The following is an 18,554-nucleotide window of genomic DNA, read 5'->3' on the forward strand; positions in this document are numbered from 1 at the left end:
AAGAAGGTGATCATCTTCGAATCTAGCTCTGGTGTTAGAGCTACCTTGTTCGCAATATCTGGACGTGGACATTCGGCTCAAAGTCTGGCCCTGACCTCCTTATCGAGTGGCTTGCGCAGTCTGAAATTAATATATTTTGCTGTCTTTGAAGACGGTTCCCAGTCAGTGGATCTGGGGTGCATAAGATCTTCCGGAGTGAACATCCCCTCTGCAGGAGACTTGTTCCCGGTTGTGTTCTTGGGGATGGGGTCTGCCACAATCCCTGAACTTGAGGGCTTTGAACCCTCTATTTGAAATTCCTCTTCAGATGAAGAGTGGGAATGATCGGCGTCGTAGACGCCCCTGTGCTGATCGTCTTCCATGCCCTGTCCATATCCCTCCGGGCTTGAGGGTCCGTCTCCCCTGATTTCTTCTTCGGGGTAAGAGGGTTCATGGGAAGGGGTGACCTTCCTGTTCATAAAGGCTTGCTTTAGCCTGGAGAAGGCGTCCGATACAGCAGCTGTGGTGTTATTTGGCTGGCTCTGGGGGGGGGGTCGGAGAGCTCTTGCGAGCCGGTATACATCCCCCTTCAGTAAGGTGCTTTCTCATTTGTGTTCTCTTCCCCCAGGAGGGGAGGTCCCTCTTAAATTCTCTTCCATAGTGTCTAGGCGATGTTGGTTGGGAATGAGCATGTGTTAATGCTTTTTCAATTCTGGTCTCCATGGAAGATCCCAGTACCCTTTTGTAAGCTGTTAGCCATTGACACCTCATCTATATAGCAGTGATCTCCCTCATTCTCAGACCAAGCCTGATCTGATTGAGGTGAGTACTGCGCTGCCATGATGGAATTAAAAAGCACCTTACTCGCTACTTTTTTTATTTTTTTTTTCCTCTGGGCTCCTGGACACCTTCTCTCTAACCCAGTAGTAATAGTTCAGCTGCCAATGTGTATCCTAGAAGTCAGCTGAAGCTGGAGGATTTCTTCCTCCTCTTTTTCCCCTCTTTTTTTTTTTTTAATGCAAATTCAGTATAAATATTGATGAGGGGTCCTTTCCGTAAGAGTTTGTCTTTACGAGTGTATTTTTTAAAAGAAATAATCTGCTTCGCCTCCTGAGGAGATTCCGGCGCTCGAGTTCGCATAAACCGTTATAATACTAACGGTCATGCACACTCGAGCGCCAAAATTCTGAGAAAAGGACTGCGAGAAGCAGGAGCTCCCCTGGCGGTGTGCGGCGGCCCAGAAAGGCCTCCGCAAGGCTGCGCTGGCTTCACACGGAAAAAATGATATTCCAATCCTGTTAAAGCAATTTAAGTAAATATAATCATACGTTATGGTAATTAGAAGAAACACTTCATAAACAGTTCTAAACATGAATGTACTTATCTCTTTCTGTGACCAGCAAAGAAATAGGAAGTTACATCATGTTCAGTACTGTTTATGAAGGGATCAGCATACCTATTGGAGGACTGAGTCGTATGTTAATGACTCATTGGTGAACTCTGGGAAATGGAGTCTGTCTTCTTTCAGAAACCCATGGACATATTATTGTGTTATGTTTTACTTGTTATGTTGTATGTTTAGTGGACCCTTTTTCTATGCTTTACTCATATGATACCTGGTGCACAAAATACCTTGCTGCTGAGCCTTTCTTTATTGTGTTAATAAAGAAAGAGAAGCATAATGTGAGCCTCCGGTTTTGACATAGAATTTACAAGGGCAGTAGCCAACATGGATATATGCTTTGGGGATAGATATTGTTTAATCTGCCATAGGAGCTTTGTCGTGTAGGCACATGCCGCTTTAATCTGTAAAACATGTTTTTTCATATTCAAGTTACAGTCCAGGTGGACCCAGAGCATTTTAACCCAGGGGCTCACCTGGATTGTACTATTGACTATCACGAAATGACTGTATCTGCTCTCAATTTTGCCCAGGCATTAACTCGAGCCCACCAGCAAGAGTTCAGTCTTGCTGGTGTTCAAGGCCAGGGAATTGGCATCCATCAATCCATCCCTGCATCTGAGATTATACCCGATTGATGCGCTGTAGGTCCTTCTCATATATCCCACACATCTCAAGGACCACCTGGGTGTCGTCTCAATTGTTGTATTTGACGCCGACACTGTCCAGGAGGTCAAAGAGCGGCCGGATATAAAGGTTCAATGGGGAAGGGGAAAGACAGGCTCCCTGTGGAACACCACAGGTCAGCCACTCGGGGGGTGCCTGAAATCCCTCTGTGGCAACACGCACCATCCTGGCCCAAGGAAAGATTCCATCCATTACACTGTTGATTGGGAGCCGTTAGCAATACCTCCCAACCTCTTGAGCAGCAGTCTATGGTCAATGAGCTCAAAGGCTGCCGAGAGGTTGAGAAGCATCAACGAAGATACCTTACCAAAATCCACAATGCTTACCATATTGTTTGTAAGCTCTAGCATCACTGTTTCTGTAATGTGTCTAGCACGGAAATCAGATTGAAATTCACCTAAACGATTGTTTTTGTCAAAGTGGTTCTGAAATTGTAAATATGCTGCTCTGTCCCTAGTAAAAATTGCACATTGGTGATGGGACGGTAGTTGCCTACCATTCCAGGGAATTATTTTTTAACAATAGGCCTGATCCATACTTCCTTTAATTTGGTGGGAACCACTGATGATGCGAAAGAGGCATTGATAATGTTGGTGACATATGGGGCAAGATGAGCGATAGTGTTCTGGATGATACTTGATGGGCACACATCACCAGTTCAATTGGTAGGCTTCAAGTACGTTACGATGTCTAGGACACCTTCGTCCGATAGCTAGTTGAGATGAAATTCAGTAGTGCTGTGATTAGGTTTGTGCAATTCAATTGGTACTCTAGCCATCTCAAGAGTGGCCCAATGAGAATTTATTTTAGTAGCAAATCCTTGCTGGATTCTAGTGCACCATATATCACTTTTGGCAACAGGAGGATGTGTGCTGGATTTCCCCTCCATCTCCTTTAAGATGGTAAATAATTCCTTCTGATCAGATTGGCGGAGGAGATCCTATCTTCAAAATATTTATTTTTCTCAGGAATTATAGCTTTTTTATAATTATTTACAACAATCCGGTACTGGGTGAGTTTCCCCTAGGATGGGGTCTTTCACCATGTCCTATCCTGCAATCTTTTTATTCTGAGTTCCAGGATATTCTCAGAGAACCATGTTTTACCAATGTTTTCAGTTTTAATCTTTTTAGTTATGATGGGCGCAAAGGTGTTAGAGGTTATTTTTGTAAATTGTTCCACCAATATGCAAGGATCGGCAGAGAAGGCCATACTTCTAAGAGAAGATACAGCCATATTCTCAAATGTGTTTGGCCTGACCGGTGTTCCTCACTCTAGTTTACAATCTTTTACAGCTATTCATTTGTACTGGTTTTGATGGAAGCGCAAGTGAGAAGGTCATTAAAAAGTGATCAGACCATGGATGGGCGGTAATCTCAAGGGGATTGGTAGACAAATAGTGAAGAATATGTCCCCCTCTATTAGTAGCATTCTGCACCAGTGGAGATATTCCTAATGTTTGGGTAGCAGTAAGTAAAGATGCTGCATCTGAATCGTCTGCATGGTAAGCCCATAAGTTAAAATCACCTAAAATAATTGGAAATGAGGAGGTTTTGAGTAAGCCTCCAGGCAATGTAAGGAATTGTTCTTCAAAAAGCGAGGTACACATAGGTGACCGATAAGTGTATTCACTGTTGTCTTGAGTGGAGTGGAGCACTGGTGCGCTCTAAATGAATCTCCTCAGATGATGCCGTTACCTCTACCAGACCTGCAATCAGTTCTTAAACTCTTGTAACCTGAAGGTAGGGCATGCAGCACTGCATGGTTAGTTGTCGTCAAGCCATGTTTCGGTAAGGCATAGCATGTCCAGATCCTTTCTCTGGATCAGCTCTGCCACCTCATTGGCATGGTTTACCATGGAATGTGTGTTCAGCAATTACATTTTTATGTTTCCCAGACATGGGGGCGGTGTAATGTATTCCCTTCCTTTATGCTTTCTGCGATAGGTTTGTCTGCTGATAAAGTGCTAGTCAGGGGAGTTAACTACATCCCATTAATGTTCCAATGGGGGTATACAGGATGGCTTTGGTATTTGATTGACTGGTGCCTCAGGAGTTATTGTAACGCATTCACCACTATTATTCTTAGTAACATAAGTGATGGGGGTCATGTCATGGTTTTCCAAAGGCAAACTGCCCAAAGCGCTAGGTGGTGGTGTAGAGTCATGCAATACCGTATGGTGCCTGTTTATAGCCTTTCTGCTAATAGTAGCCATCGTATTCCTTTGCAGGTCTGTGGCTTCTAGGGACTGCATGGGTGAGCCGTATTGTATAGATGTGGTAATAACTAGTATATCCCAACCGCACCTTGGTAGTGTCGCACGGTCAACATGGACCGGCACAGACCGGCTTGCCCAGATGTGCCGCGCTGATGCGCCTGACCTTAAATAAAGGGGTCACGGCGGACGACAGGGGTGCTGGGAAAGGTAATTCCCAAGCACAGGCACCCGTAGGTGTACATTCAAATCTAGGCAGGATTTCCAACTAAGCAGCTTGTTTTTCGGACAACTTTAAAGCAACTTTAAAATCAATGCATTAATAACTCTTTAAAGCTCCATTATGTATCTGTATTGTTGTATACCTCTGTAAAGCGCTCTGTTGCTTCTTGTAGCCAGGTCCACGCTCAAATACCACAATAATAATTACAAAAATAACATAAAACGGGTGGCGAGAACCATGCGACTATAAAACCTAAAAAGCTGTTAAATATTCTATTGCCCTGCACAATAACTGCAGTGTCTTAAAGATACACCCTAACTCTACTGTATTTGAAGGCACCATGAACAGCACCTAAAACATATGGCGAGTATGGGATAAAAAGGAAGCTCTTTTACTTATAGGAATCATAGGATAAAAGACCCTATTGTCTATATATACTTTGAATCCCCAATCATTTAGAGCCCCAGGGCACCTTAACAGTATTCACTCAACAGTCACTGAGAAAATGAAACAATTGTGAACCAAAGCCAAAGGCTTCCAAGAATCAATACAACATTTTAGCAAAGTTATCTTCCTTAAATGTTTCAGAAAACCATGGATACATTATTAACACAAATAGGCAGTGTTGCAAGTAAATGTATGAGTGAAATGCAGACTATGAATTTAACAATAGATATAAAATCACAGGTAAGTCAAAAATGATGAAACCTGGTCCAGAGCTCACTGAACCCCCTAGGAAATTCATGGAAAAAATCCATTGGCATCCAAGTACTCAAGTGTTCACAGTTCTATTGGGATAAATGAGACATGTTCAAGGGCCATCTGCTGTAATTGAGTTAAGTCTGATCTACCCCATAGTTGTGGATCCTGTGATGATCACCCACAGGGAAGGCCAGAGGAAACCTGAAGGAAGTGCTCAGGTGTGTAGATGGACTGAAGACCCCAGAAGACGTTGCAGAACAGGAGGACCCTCAATAGAAGTCCATTGTAGATGCAGTAACGACTAGCCTCCAAGGAATCTCTACCAACGACCATGGGTACAACTGAGGGGTGAGTATCTTGAATAATTGCCCACCCCAGGGCCCAACAGTAAGCACTCATAGCGATGGCATTGGCAAAAATGGCTCCAGCAACTCAGAACAACCCGGTGAGTAAAATGTTCTTTTCACAGGTTCAGTTTCCAGGATTTGGTTATGCAGGACTTGCACCAAACCCAATGAAGATCTCGGCATCCAAGGAAGGGGACAAAGGCTCTTCCCAGGACATCTTCCGTCAAGCTGGGAGTGAAAAGTTTGGTGAGAGTTCAGGAAAAGGAAGAAAATGCAAAAACGTCTCCCAGTAGCTTGTCGCATAAAATAAGGCAGCATTGCAGCAAAGCGTCATGGGACAGAGATGATGGATGGTGGCACGCTTGGACACCCTAAGCTGAAGATCTGGTTACCGTTGAGGCATCAACCCCTTTATGGACATCTTTAGCATCCCACAGCCAATTAGAGGATTATGTGGGGAGTCAGCGTGAGACATACTGTATCTTTTAATAGCAAAAAACCCAAACTGGGATATACCAGAACCACTGCCTTATAGGTGAGGACTTTAAAAACAGCAAAATGACTCGAAACAAAGGGAACATTTCCTTCAGCAGGTTGGCAGACTTGCCACGTCCAAGTTCCAGGAACGAAGCAGCAAGAGTGCAATAGGGGTTGGCAAAGCCTAAATACTCTTGCACAAAGGGGCTGACCAAAAGCCAGCCTCACAATCTCTAAAAAGGTACATTGGGCTACCCCTACTGGAAGTGAGAGGGAAAGTCCTGGTTCCTAAACTGGCCCAAACTGGTTAGGACCAATATGGAGGCAATATGCAAGCCTCTGCCATCAGACCACTACAGTGGTGATGGGCACAGTATAAAATCTTCCTAAAATAGCACACCACAGCCTTGTTCCCGGCTTGTGGTGAAGCCTGCTCCTGTAGCAGTCCACCCTGGAAAATTGTTCCAAGGATGCCCTACGGTGCAGGAAAATAATTTGGAATACATATTTGGAGTACTCAAGCTCTTCCTTATGTGCCTACAACCATGCTCACCGATATAACATGCCTCAGCAGCTCAACTAACAGTTCATGGACTTCTTCCTACTAGTAGGGTCGTAGAACTGCACCACATGTCCTCTCTTTTTGAATGACTTTAAAAATGTATGGCTCATTGGTGCTTGGTTTAAACTGGGGAGATCTAGTTTGTCCCTATTCATTGTGTTTTAGCTTTTTGCCTTGCATGGTTTTTTAAGATACTCTGATGAGTGAGTTTTTAATTCTTATTTTTTACAAAAAATATTTAATTAAGACTCATAGGATCCCTTCTTCACTGGTCTCATGCTCCATCCCCAGTTCATGGGCCATTTAAGGCTATTGGTTCCGAATCTTCAATCACACATCCCACCAATGTGCCTGGTGTAGCCAGTACACATCCTGGGCTGCTGGTTCCTTTTTCTTGACGAACAAGGCAATTATGGTATTGGAGAGCTAGAGGAACCTAACGTCTCGGCTCAGTCCCTTGCAGGTCTCGCCTGCCATGGGGTTAATCAGGTTGTGGCCGAATTAACTTAAAGACATGGATTGTACCGTATAGTCATTCTATAGTGGTCAAGCACTAGTCCCCCACATAAACCTTGTGCTTCAATCCCAGAGGCTGTAGTGTTCTCCAAATATCCCTCGGTTGCCTCTTGAAAGTGCTGCTTCTCTCTGGTCATGATCCATGCATGTACCAAAAAAACAGGAAGCAAGTGCTTTGTCTTTAAATGTGATACAAGGACAAAGTTTCAAGTACCGCAGTCTATTTCTGTCAAAAAGGGCCTCGCAAAGAGAAGCTACAGTACAATAGGTGCCTCTCCCCTCCTTCGGTTGGGGTCACTTCTACCCCTGTACCACAGAAGGTTGTTTTTTGGCATATACCTGAAGATTCAGGGGTTGCGATCCCTCAACAGGGGTTGCATTATATTCTGTGGGGGACCGTGTCAAGACCATAAAGGGGGAGAGCACTCGACGTCCTCTACCGAACCACATGAGCCGAATGGAATCGACCCTCCCACTGTGGTTGGCACAGGTCCCTGATTTTGGAGGTACAGGTAACCACATGGCAGCCATTTGGGGGGTGGGGGGGAGAATGATTAGGGACAGGTTGTGTATAGGAAGGAAGAAGTTGGGGAAACTGGAAAGAGGGTTATGGTAACAAGATTGGATGGGTAGAGGGAAGTTAGGGAAAAAGTCCCCTTACAACCATGTAACATATATCCCTGTAACCTGACCTCGCCTATTTATGTATATGTTATGTTTATGTTATGTTTATTAAATGTATATAGCACTTTAAACCAAAGCGCTTTACAGTATAATAACAAGGTACAATAGTGAAAGGAGCATATTTACAAACATGAAGCAAACCAGTGATACAGTAAGTAGAACAATTTACTTAAAAGGAGGGAGAGAGGGGGGGGTCGGCTGGGCAGGGCAGGGTAGAGGAGCTGGGTAGGAAGGTTTCGATGCCTGAATTGAGGTCAGCGGGAGGAAGGGGGAAGAAGGGAGGGGATGGGAAGGGGGGCAGCCCCCTGCGTCTCCTGGTGTTTTCAAAGTCTGATTTGAGGTCCGAAGGGGGAAGGGGGAAGGAGGGAGGGGATGGGAAGTGGGGGGGGGGGCATTTGGGGGGGGAGACGGGTAGGGGAGGAGACTCGGGGGGGGGGGGGGGGGCGGATAGAAAGAGGTAGGGTGTTCCAATGAAGGGGGGCCAAGAGTTGGAAGGAGCGGAAGCGTGAGGAGGCACATGGGGTTGGGAGTACAGTGAGAAGGTACAGATCAGCTCAGCGGAGAGAGTGGGTGGGAGAGTAAAATGAGAGGAGGGAAGAGAGGTGGGGGGGTGAGATCATGGATAGATTTGTAGACAAAACAGAGACATTGAAATTTTAGTTGTGAGAGGAAGGGAAGCCAGCCGAGTTGAGAGAGTGAGGTAGAAATAGAATCTCAAGGGCCAAGAAGACATAGAGTACGGATAGAGGAGTGGTAGATGGATTTTAGGGGAGTCCAAAGAGGAGAGAGAAGCAGTAGAAGAGGCGGGAGAAGATAAGGGAGGAGATTAAGAGTTTAGAGGCGTAGAAGGTGAGAGAGGAGCAGATCTTGCGGATGTTGAAGAGGTGGTGCCGACAGGCACGAGAGATTTTGGTTGGAGAAGAGAGGGAGGAGTCAATGTGGAGGCCAAGATTGCAGGCATGGGTGGAGATGGGAAGATTGGAAGGGGGAAAGTGGATGAAAGGAGGGGGGGGAGGGGAAAGAGTGTTAGGAGGGAAGAAAAGCACCTCAGTCTTGTCAGTGTTGAGGGAAAGAAAGTGGGATGATATTCAGTTTTTTATGGCCGTTAGGCAGGAAGATAGAGTGTGATGGAGGTCAGGACTAAAAGAAGAGAAGGAGAGAAAGAGTTGGGTGTCGTCATCATAGAAATGGTGGGAAATGCCGAAAGAAGAAATGACGGGGGCGAAAAGGGAGGAACAGAGGGAGAAAAGAAAAGGTCCAAGTACAGAACCTTGGAGGATGCCATAGTTCAAGGGGAAGTTGGAGGAGGTGCGGCCACCCCAGGCGACAGAGAAGGATCGATTGGAGAGGTAAGAGGAGAGCCAGGAGAGGACAGAGCCTTTGAATTCGAAGGAGGACGGAGTGTTAAGAAGTAAGGGGTGATCTACGGTATCAAAAGCTGCAGAGAGGTCAAGGATATTGAGGATTGCTTAGCGTAGCGAGCAGTGAGGAGAGAATTAAGGACATAAGTGAGAGCATTCTCAGTGGAGTGTTTAGGGCGGAAACCAGACTGAGAGGTGGGGAGGAGGGAGTGAGAGGATACGAAAGCTGAGAGTTGAGAGTAGGCTAGACGCTTGAGGAGCTTAGAGAGGAAGGGGAGGAGACAGATTGGTCTGAAGTTGGAGGCTAGCAGAGGGTTTCTTCAGGATAGGGATGATGGTGGAGTGTTTGAAAGCCAACGGAAAGGTAGCAGTGCAGAGACAGGTGTTGAAGAAGGTGGTTAGGTAGGGGATGAGGAGGGTAGATTTTAGGGATGAGGGAGGTGGGGATGGGAACAGAGGGGGCAGCGGTAGGGTGAGTTTTGGACAGGAGATGGGAGACACAGGATGAGGTGATAGGAGAGAAGTTGGACATGTTAGCAGAGATGGAAGGGGAGGAGGGAGATGGAGGGGAGAAGAGAGGAGAGGATGTTTTGGCGTAGAGGGAGAACTTTGGATGAGAAGTTGTTAGCAAAGTCGGAGGGAGAGAGGGTAGAGTTGGTGGAAGGGTCAGAAGTAGGAGGGGACTGAAGGCGAGAGATGCTCTGTAAAATACGGCGGGGGTGAGAAGCTTGTGAGTGGAGGAGGTTAGAATAGTAGGAGCGCTTGGCATATGTGGGGCACGCGTCATAGAGGGAGTCATATGAGAAGTAGGAGGATTGATTAGTCTGAGAAGGGGATTTGAGCCAGCGTCGTTCGAGGCGACGCATGCACAGGAGGCGAGAGGAGAGCCAGGGTTGGAAAGGTTTGTGAGAGGGAGATGGAAGTAAGAGGATAGAGTTGGTCAAGACTGGAGGATATAGAGGTCCTTGGTGAGGAGAGGGCATCATCAGCCGAGAGAGATGAGAAGTCTGGGAGAGGGAGAAGGGAGGAAGAACAGGAGTCGAAGAAGAGAGAAGGGTAGAAGTTGCGGAGATCGCAACAAGAGAAGGAGGGGGGAGGGAGAGGGGCCGGACAATGAGGAGGAGGGAGGAGTAAGAGAGAAGGAGAGTAAGCTGTGATCGGAGAGATAGTTGGGAAGAGACGATACGGGTGAAGAAGAGTAAGATGAGAGAAAGAGGAGATTGAGAGTGGAGCCAGAGGAGGGGGTAAGGGGGCTTAGGAAGGGGAGAGAGGAGGTAGGAGTCTAGTAAGGAAAGGAGAGGGGAAGATTGAGAGGAGGTTGAGAGAGGGAGGTTGAAATTGCAGAGGACAGAGATGTAGGGGAGGGAGAGATAAGAGAGAGGAGATGGTCCAGGTCCTTGTAGAAGGAAGAGAGGGGGCCAGGAGGTCTGTAAATAATTAGGAAGGAGATCGCATGAGGGTAAGGGAAGGATTTGAAGAGAAATTCGAAGGAGGAGGAGAAGGTAGGGAGAGGTAAGGTAGGGGATGAAGAAAGGCATTTAGGGTGGAAAATGAGGCTAACGCCGCCTCCATGACCTGAAGGGCGTGAGACATGAGAGAAGGAGGAAGAGGGGGTGGAGAGAGATGCAGGAACAGTGAAATTGAAGGGAAGAATCCAAGTTTGTGATGCAGAGGAAGTGTAGGTTGAATCGGAAGAGCCGCAGTAGCCTTATTGCAGATGCATCGGGCATTCCAGAGGGCAATGTTAATGATACTGGAGGGATTGACAGTGGGGAGGTGGATAAGATTAGAGCTCGAAGGATAGTGCGAGGGGGAAGGGGTAGGCAGGAGGGGAGGTGAGTGGGGAGGTGGACATGAGGAGGGAGAGGGGGAGGGAGGAGTCAGAGGAGGGGGAAAGATGGATAGAGCGCATCACAAGAAGGGGATTAGAGTACCTGTAGGTGGCCTCCCAGTAGAGTATCCACAGTTACAGTAGGGGTCCGGAGCTGTAGAAGGGAGGGGGAGGGTGCAGCCTAACCTGCCTGACTTTGCAACAGTATTCTTCCCTGAACCTTTTCTTACATTCATGAACATGTATTCACTGATTTAATTTTCATGCACCAAACAGTGACTGGTCGAATAACGGTGGACTGAACCAACATTAAATGAACATAGCAAGCGTAATAGGACATTCTACTGGGGAATCTCCCCACGTGATTCACATAAGGCAAAGCGTAGCATGAACAAACAATATGAACACATAACCCGTTGCAAGCACATAAATCTCTCCCCTAAATACGCCACTCTGACTTGACTTGTTAACGTGGCTTCATTTCACGCGCCCTGTTCTGGGAACATGTTTGACACTATGTCGCAAGCCAACCTTGTCTGGCCCCAAAAGAATACATGGAAGGAATGGCGCAAGCACTTAACTGATTTCCGGGTGCCACATGAGGTCGCCTGGACGCTGCCTCATTCTCCCCTCAGTGTTTGCTGTGTCTGCTCCGGTCCTCCACCTTACTCCCAGCATGTCCTCCTTTGTGCCGCACCTGCCCGTGCTGAGATTTTCAATAATCTGCACGTGGCACGGCAGGTGATGACCTTAAATGAGCAACAGCCAATTACTTCCAGCTGTTGCCTGCACACGCTTTGCCTGCCGCTCCCAGAGACCTTTGGGAAGTGTAGTTTGTGGCTACAAGGGGCCGCAAACCAATCTACAAGCATGCTGCCTGTAGCCCCTCCTGCCTGCCCCACCCATCTTCTGACAATACCTCCCCTCCCAGAGTCTCTCCCCGTCCTAGGCTTTTCCGGATTTTGCACATTAAATTGTCTCACCAAATTGGGGACATGCTCCGCCTCTGCCACTCCCATCAAGATACCTCTGGTCCATACCCCAGCCATTCCATCAAATAACATAAATGATGACCGGTGGTCTCTTGATCCTGACCCCTGGAGCTGCAGGTTTAAGCAGAGACACATCGAAAACTGGATGTATCTTCACATTTTTAGATAACCTTAAATGCATCGCTGTCTGGGATATACATTTTTCAATCTCCAATGGTCCAATAAACCAGGGTGCAAATGTGCGTTGTCCCACCAATTGTAAGTTCTGAGTGGATAACCACACCCTGTCCCGCATCCTGTATCTGGTTGCACTTTGACGTTTCTTATCCGCCTGAACCTTGTAAGCGGCCTTGCCTTTCTCTAAATTGTGCTGTGCCTTTTTCCTAATGTCAAAGAGCAGTTGTTTTCGTTCCTGAAGGGTAGGAATCTGAGCTGGCTCAGGCAACGTTTCCGGGATCATGTTCTGGTCATGCCTGTAAAGGCACTCATTAGGAGCCATACCCAAAGATGCATGTTCCTTGTTATAGGTTAATTCTGCCAACCGCAAAGCTAGCACCCAGGATAACATACCATCCCCCAAATAACACTGGCTGTACTGTTCCAAGGTCTGATTAACCTGTTCTGTCTGCCCGTCCATTTGGGGAGGGTGCTGGTAGATGGTGTACAACTGATTCCTAACATATTGCAAAAGGCAATCCAAAACCTAGAGCTGAATTGAGGGCCCCTATCGGAGACAATGCTCTTTGATAGACAATGCAACCTTACAATATGCTGCAAGAACAATTCCACCAACAGTCTTGCACTGGGAATTCCCACACATGGAATGAAGTGAACCTGCTTAGAGAAGTAGTTGACTACAACCAAAACCGTATTATATTTCTTATCTTTTGGAAGATCTGTAATAAAATCCATAGAAACATGAGTCCATGGACCCTTGGATGTAGGCAAGAGATGTAGTAGTCACATTCTCTTATAGTGATCTGTCTTACTCCATATACAAGTCTCACATTCCTGAATGTACATTTGCAGATCTTTCGTCATGTCTGGCCACCAAAAATATTTTCCCAACATACGCTTGTTTTCTCGCTTCCCAGAGTGCCCAGCCAAAGGTACCAATACAGAGCCTTCTCCTGCAATTTCTTAGTGGGTAAATACAATCTTCCTGAATGATATGGGAGACCCTCACTGTCCGGGAAGGATGACTGGCCATCCAGACCTGTAATTCCTTCCTTCCGCCACACTCCTGCGCTCTTGCCTTTAAGAGTCCTTCAGTGACTTCCCCAATTATCTTTTCAGGAGGAATGATAGCTTTCACCTCCAGAACTACATCTTCTAAGTGCTGCTGCCTGGTCAATGAATCCGCCTTTCCATTCTTTCTTCCTGGGCAATACATTACTACAAAATTGAACTCATTAAAATAGTGAGACCATCTTAGTTGCCTGGGGTTTAAGGTCTAAGCTGTTTTAGCGTATTGTACATTTATATGGTCTGTCAAAGCTGCCACTTGATGTGTAGCGCCCAACAAATAGTGCCTCTATTCCAAGAATGCTGCTCTAATAGCCATCAGTTCTTTATCCTTGATGGAGTAATTCTGTTCACACCCAGTGAGTTTTCGAGAGTAGTATGCCACTGGATGCCATATGCCATCCTCCTCCTCCTGGGACAACACTGCCCCCAATGCCAAATTGGACGCATCAGTTGCCACCTGAAAAGGTGTCTCTAGCACCGGATGTCTCAACACAGGTGCGCTTGTAAATGCCTTCTTTAATTCTTGAAATGCTGTTTGTACCCCGTCTTCCCAAACAAATTGTGCTGACTTTTTGAGCAACTGTGTTATGGGTGTCACAATATTGGAGAAATTACCAATAAATCTCCTGTTAAAATTGGCAAAAATCTTTCACACACTGAGGTGAGGGCCAATCCGTTACTGCCTGTACCTTCTTACTATCCTTGATGATACCTACTGGCATTAGAATAAATCCCAAGAACTCCACCATTTCTGTGTGGAATACACACTTCTCCAGTTTAGCCTACAGCCGGTGTTCCTGTAATCTCTGCAAGACTGCTTTCACATGCACCACGTGTTGTTCCTTCGATTCTAAGTAAATTAAAATGTCATCTATGCATACAATAACGAAGACATCCATGTATAATCCCTTAACACTTCCTGCATGAAGTGCTGGAAAGCAGCGTGTGCATTACACAAACCGAATGGCATAACTAAATATTTAAAAAGTCCAAACTTTGTCCTGAAGGCTGTTTTCCATTGGTTTCCTGCTTTGACTCTGATCAAGTGCTACGCTCCATTTAAATCTAACTTGGTCTCGATTACTGATGATTTTACTTCATTGAGGAGTACCGCGATCAATGGGAGAGGAAATCAATTTTTGATTATCACCTTGTTGAAGGCCCGATAATCGGTACATGTCCTGAGCGTACCCTCTTTCTAGGGCACAAAAAAGAGGAGAAAATACAGGTGAGTTGAAATGCTGTGTAAACCCTCTCTTTAACATGTCATCTAAATAGTCCTTCAAGTGTTGATTCTCTGCTTCAGTGTGAGCATAAATTCGACTACAGGGCAACTAACACCTGGTTCCAACTGGATCACGTAATCATATACTTGATGGGGAGGCAATTTCTCAGCCCACCCTTTGTCAAACACCTCTGCTTACATCCTGTACTGGGGAGGAATAGCTGTCTCCACAGCCCCAATCATCTGTTAGTACATAAGCACCCTCTGCCTGGAATGTGGCAGCACCCAACAGATCCTGGGCATGTGACTGGCACTATTGGGAATTGAAAGACACTTCTTGTTTGGACCAATTCATCACAGGTGTTTCACTAACCAGGGCATACCCAAAATAAGACCAAACTGCGGCGCAGCTATGTGGTCAAATGTAATCTCCTCATGTCCAGATGAACATACCATCTGTAAGGCTTGTGTCTGTCGAGTGATGGGGCCTGATGTCATCGGGAAGCCATCTACCGATTGGACTCCCTCTGATCTTTGCTTTTCCCGTAGCGCTATCCCCAGTTTCTCTGCTAGCATAATGTCTATGAAGTTACCTGTGGCACCGGAGTCTACCATTGCTGACAAAACTTGTTTTCTCAATGCAAAAAACAAGGTCACCAAAATATGCACATGTGCTGTCTTACCCTGCATGGTATTTGCCACCCAACTAGTTGGCTTGACTCCACCGTTCCCCCCCTAGGGTCGAGCCTGTCCTTTTCCCACCTTCATCTTGGTTCTGACTGAACCCAAACCTTTCTGGGGGGTATTAGGAAAGTTGCGAATAAAATGTCCTGATTGGCCACAATACAAACACAGATTTGCCTTTCTCTGCTCCTCTTATGTGGACAACAGCCCCCTAAGACTTCCAATCTGCATAGGTTCAACTACTGCTGGCCATGCCCCCCCTTATTCAGACACACAAAAGGTGGCGCCTCTGGTTTCTTCTTTTTCACCTTCTGTTAATTCATGCAATGGTTTAATCACAAAGTCAAATCAATCATGGCAGTACATGTAATCGGCTGAGGCTCTACCTGTGCTGTTGCGTCTTTTAGTTCCTCCTGTAAACCCTGATAGAATAGCACTGTCTGTTTCACTTCAGGCCAGTCTGTCTCAGTTACCAATCGATTGAGCTGGATGACATAAGCAACTAAGTTTCATGTTCCTTGGCGGGAAAGCCAATACTTCTTTATCGAAGGCTAGGGACACCTCTAGTCTATCGAAGGCTAGGGACACCTCTAGTCTATCGAACAATCTCCCAAATTCTGCAAGGAAAGAGTCCCAGTTATACAACAGGGGTTCATTCTTTTGCACTAATGGCATGGCCCATGCTGCCTCTGCCCCCGTCAAATACGAAATAACAAAAGCTGTCCGAGCCTGCATGCTCTCAAAAGCCGCATGTTTACATAGAAAATGCAGCCGACATTGTGTCAAAAACATCAAATACTTTCTGGGATCTCCTGCAAATCTCTCAGGAGGTTCTAGCGTCACATCACTCTGTTGCTGCACTATGACCATAGGGGCACGACTGTCGATCCTGACAGAAAAGCTGAACCTGTTGCTTGCAATGGTGTTCCCTGCGCTACTAAACCATGTACTTGGGCCTTCAAAGCCATTGTTTCCTGCTTAGCGTGTGCCAATTATACCTGAATTACCTGCAATGCTTTCAGTACCTCAGCTAAAAGGGGAGTAGTTGTGTCCATTTGGCTTGGGTGGTAAGTAATAACCCGTATGTGGGGGCGGATTATTATGTCAAGACCATAAGGGGGAGAGCACTCGAAACCCTCTCCCGAACTGCAGAAGACAAATTGAATCGACCCTCCCACTGTGGTTGCCACTGGTCCCTAAAGTTGGAGGTACAGGTAACAATGTGGCAATGCGGGAAGAGGGATTAGGGAGAGGTTTGTATAGGAAGGGGGAAGTTAGGGAAATTGGAATGAGGGTTAGGGTAACAAGATTGGATGGGTAGAGGGAAGTTAGGGAAAAAGTCACCTTACAACCATGTAACACATATCCCTGTAACCTGCCCTCGCCTATTTGCAGCCTAACCTGCCTGAAACGTGACTTTGTACCAGTATTCTTCCCTGAACCTTTTCTTACATTCATGAACATGTATCCACATATTGACATTCAAGCTCCAAACAATGACTGGTCGAATAACATAAGCATGATAAGCACATGCTGGTTGACTGAACCAACATTAAATGAACACAGCAAGTGTAAGGGTACATACAACTGGGGAATCTCCCCACGTGATTCACGTAACTCATGGCCTGACAGGCAAAGAGTAGCGTGAACAAACAATACGAACATATAACATGTTGCAAGCATATAAATCTCTCCCCTAAGTACGCTGCCCTGACTTGTTAACGTGCCTTCATTTCACACGCCCTGTTCTGTGAACGTGTTTGACACCAAGTCCCAAGTCGTAGGCCTGTTTATAAGTAGCAAACACAACGAGCACAACCAGACATGAACATGAGTATTCGTTGCGTGTAGCAATTGTGTGTAGCAAATTTGTGTTTAGAAAACGTGAGACTAAAGGAATATGTGGAAAAGAACAGTGCAAGCTTGTGAGCCCAGCAAGGCCGCCCCGGACGCTACTCAGTTTGCCATAAAGAGCCAACCTGGCCACTGACTCATGGCCCCAAAAGAATATATGAAAGGAACGACACGAGCACTTAACTGATGCCCGGGTACGCCATGAGGCCGCCCGGACGCTGCTGAAGTTCCCCGTACGATGCCAAACCCCACTGTCACCGCCTCATGGCCCGGTCCTCGGCCTTACTCCAGCATGTACTTCAGCGCGCCGTGCACGCCTGTGCCTAGATTCTCAATCTGCACCTGGCACGAGCGGGCAATGGCCTTAAATGAGCAACAGCCAATTACTCCCAGCTGTTGCCTGCACGCACACTACCTGCTGCTCCAGAGACCTCTGGGAAGTGTAGTTTGTGGCCCCTCATGACCGCAATGTACAAGCATGATGCCTGCAGCCCCTCGAGCCTGCCCCCACCTTTCTTCTGACAGATGTGACAAACGCTTAGGTTCATGGTGTATTTCTCTCTTCATATAATGCAGCCCTGGCGGCCTCCCGCTTTTCCCGTTCTACCCGGTACCTTCCTGCAAGAGAACAATACAGGACTCGGCACTCGCTCGGGTAGCCTCCTCCATAGTCTGGCTTCGCGGCAGTTGTTCCGCCGTGTTCCGTTCTCGCTTTTGCTGCAGACTGCTTCCATCTATGGACGCTGGCGGCAGGGAGCCGTTGACACTCCTAGTTGTGATGGTCCCGGTCTCATTCCCTGGGCTGCTCGCCCTCCACAAGATTATCGTGGTTACACCACCACCTCTTTCCCTCTGCCTATGGTAACAAAAGTGTTTTGGACTACCTTTCAGCATCCATGGCCTCTGATTTTTATATCTAGTGGTTTTAGATCTTTGGTACTGGTTCAGTAGCTTTCAGTATCTAACTGTCCTCAGCCTGTTTTTGTGTACTCTGCTCCCTCACCAAAATCATATTAATTTGAAATCTTTCATGATGTACTTCATACCGGAGACCAGTCTCTAAGTGCGGGATCGGGATTCAAACCTGTGTTGCTCTGCTTTGTTGTTCTTCCAAGACAAATGCATTGGCCCTGAGCCACCTGCCCTGCCCAACATTTTTCTTCTGAATAAGAGTTTGGTGAACTTGCACCCTATTTGTTGACTCGAGACCTGCCATTTGACCGTTTGTCCTCTTTCTGGACTTTCTGGCTGATAAAGCTCCTGGACAGAGTTGCTCCTGCTTCACTTCATCCTTCACCCTCAGGAGATGGTGTTCATGTATACACCACACATCCTCCCTCCAGTATCTCTGATGACAAATATGTCTGAGGTGCCTCTTAGGAGGTTGAATGTAATGTATATCTCCTCTTCTTAGGACTGGCCATTTCTCCTGAATAGGCAGTTTACGGATAACGACAAAAGGTTTCGGGACAGTGCATTTACCCTTTCCCGAGAAGGCCTCTGGCTCGTGCTGGTTTTAAAAAGTAATGTCTAAATAGACATTTTAATTTGTCCGTCAGGAGTCC

At 46.5% G+C, this 18,554-nt stretch overlaps 1 protein-coding gene across 2 annotated transcripts in view; it reads left to right on the forward strand.

Moving 5' to 3' along the window:
• The window catches only part of STX8 (syntaxin 8), a 1,659,484-nt gene that overhangs the window by 60,867 nt on the left and 1,580,063 nt on the right, over window positions 1-18,554 (forward strand). The gene's annotated exons all lie outside the window — the stretch shown is intronic.

The sequence above is a fragment of the Ambystoma mexicanum genome, chromosome 3q (genome assembly GCF_040938575.1).
Source record: "Ambystoma mexicanum isolate Mex_15411 chromosome 3q, UKY_AmexF1_1, whole genome shotgun sequence".
Taxonomy (NCBI): Eukaryota; Metazoa; Chordata; class Amphibia; order Caudata; family Ambystomatidae; genus Ambystoma; species Ambystoma mexicanum.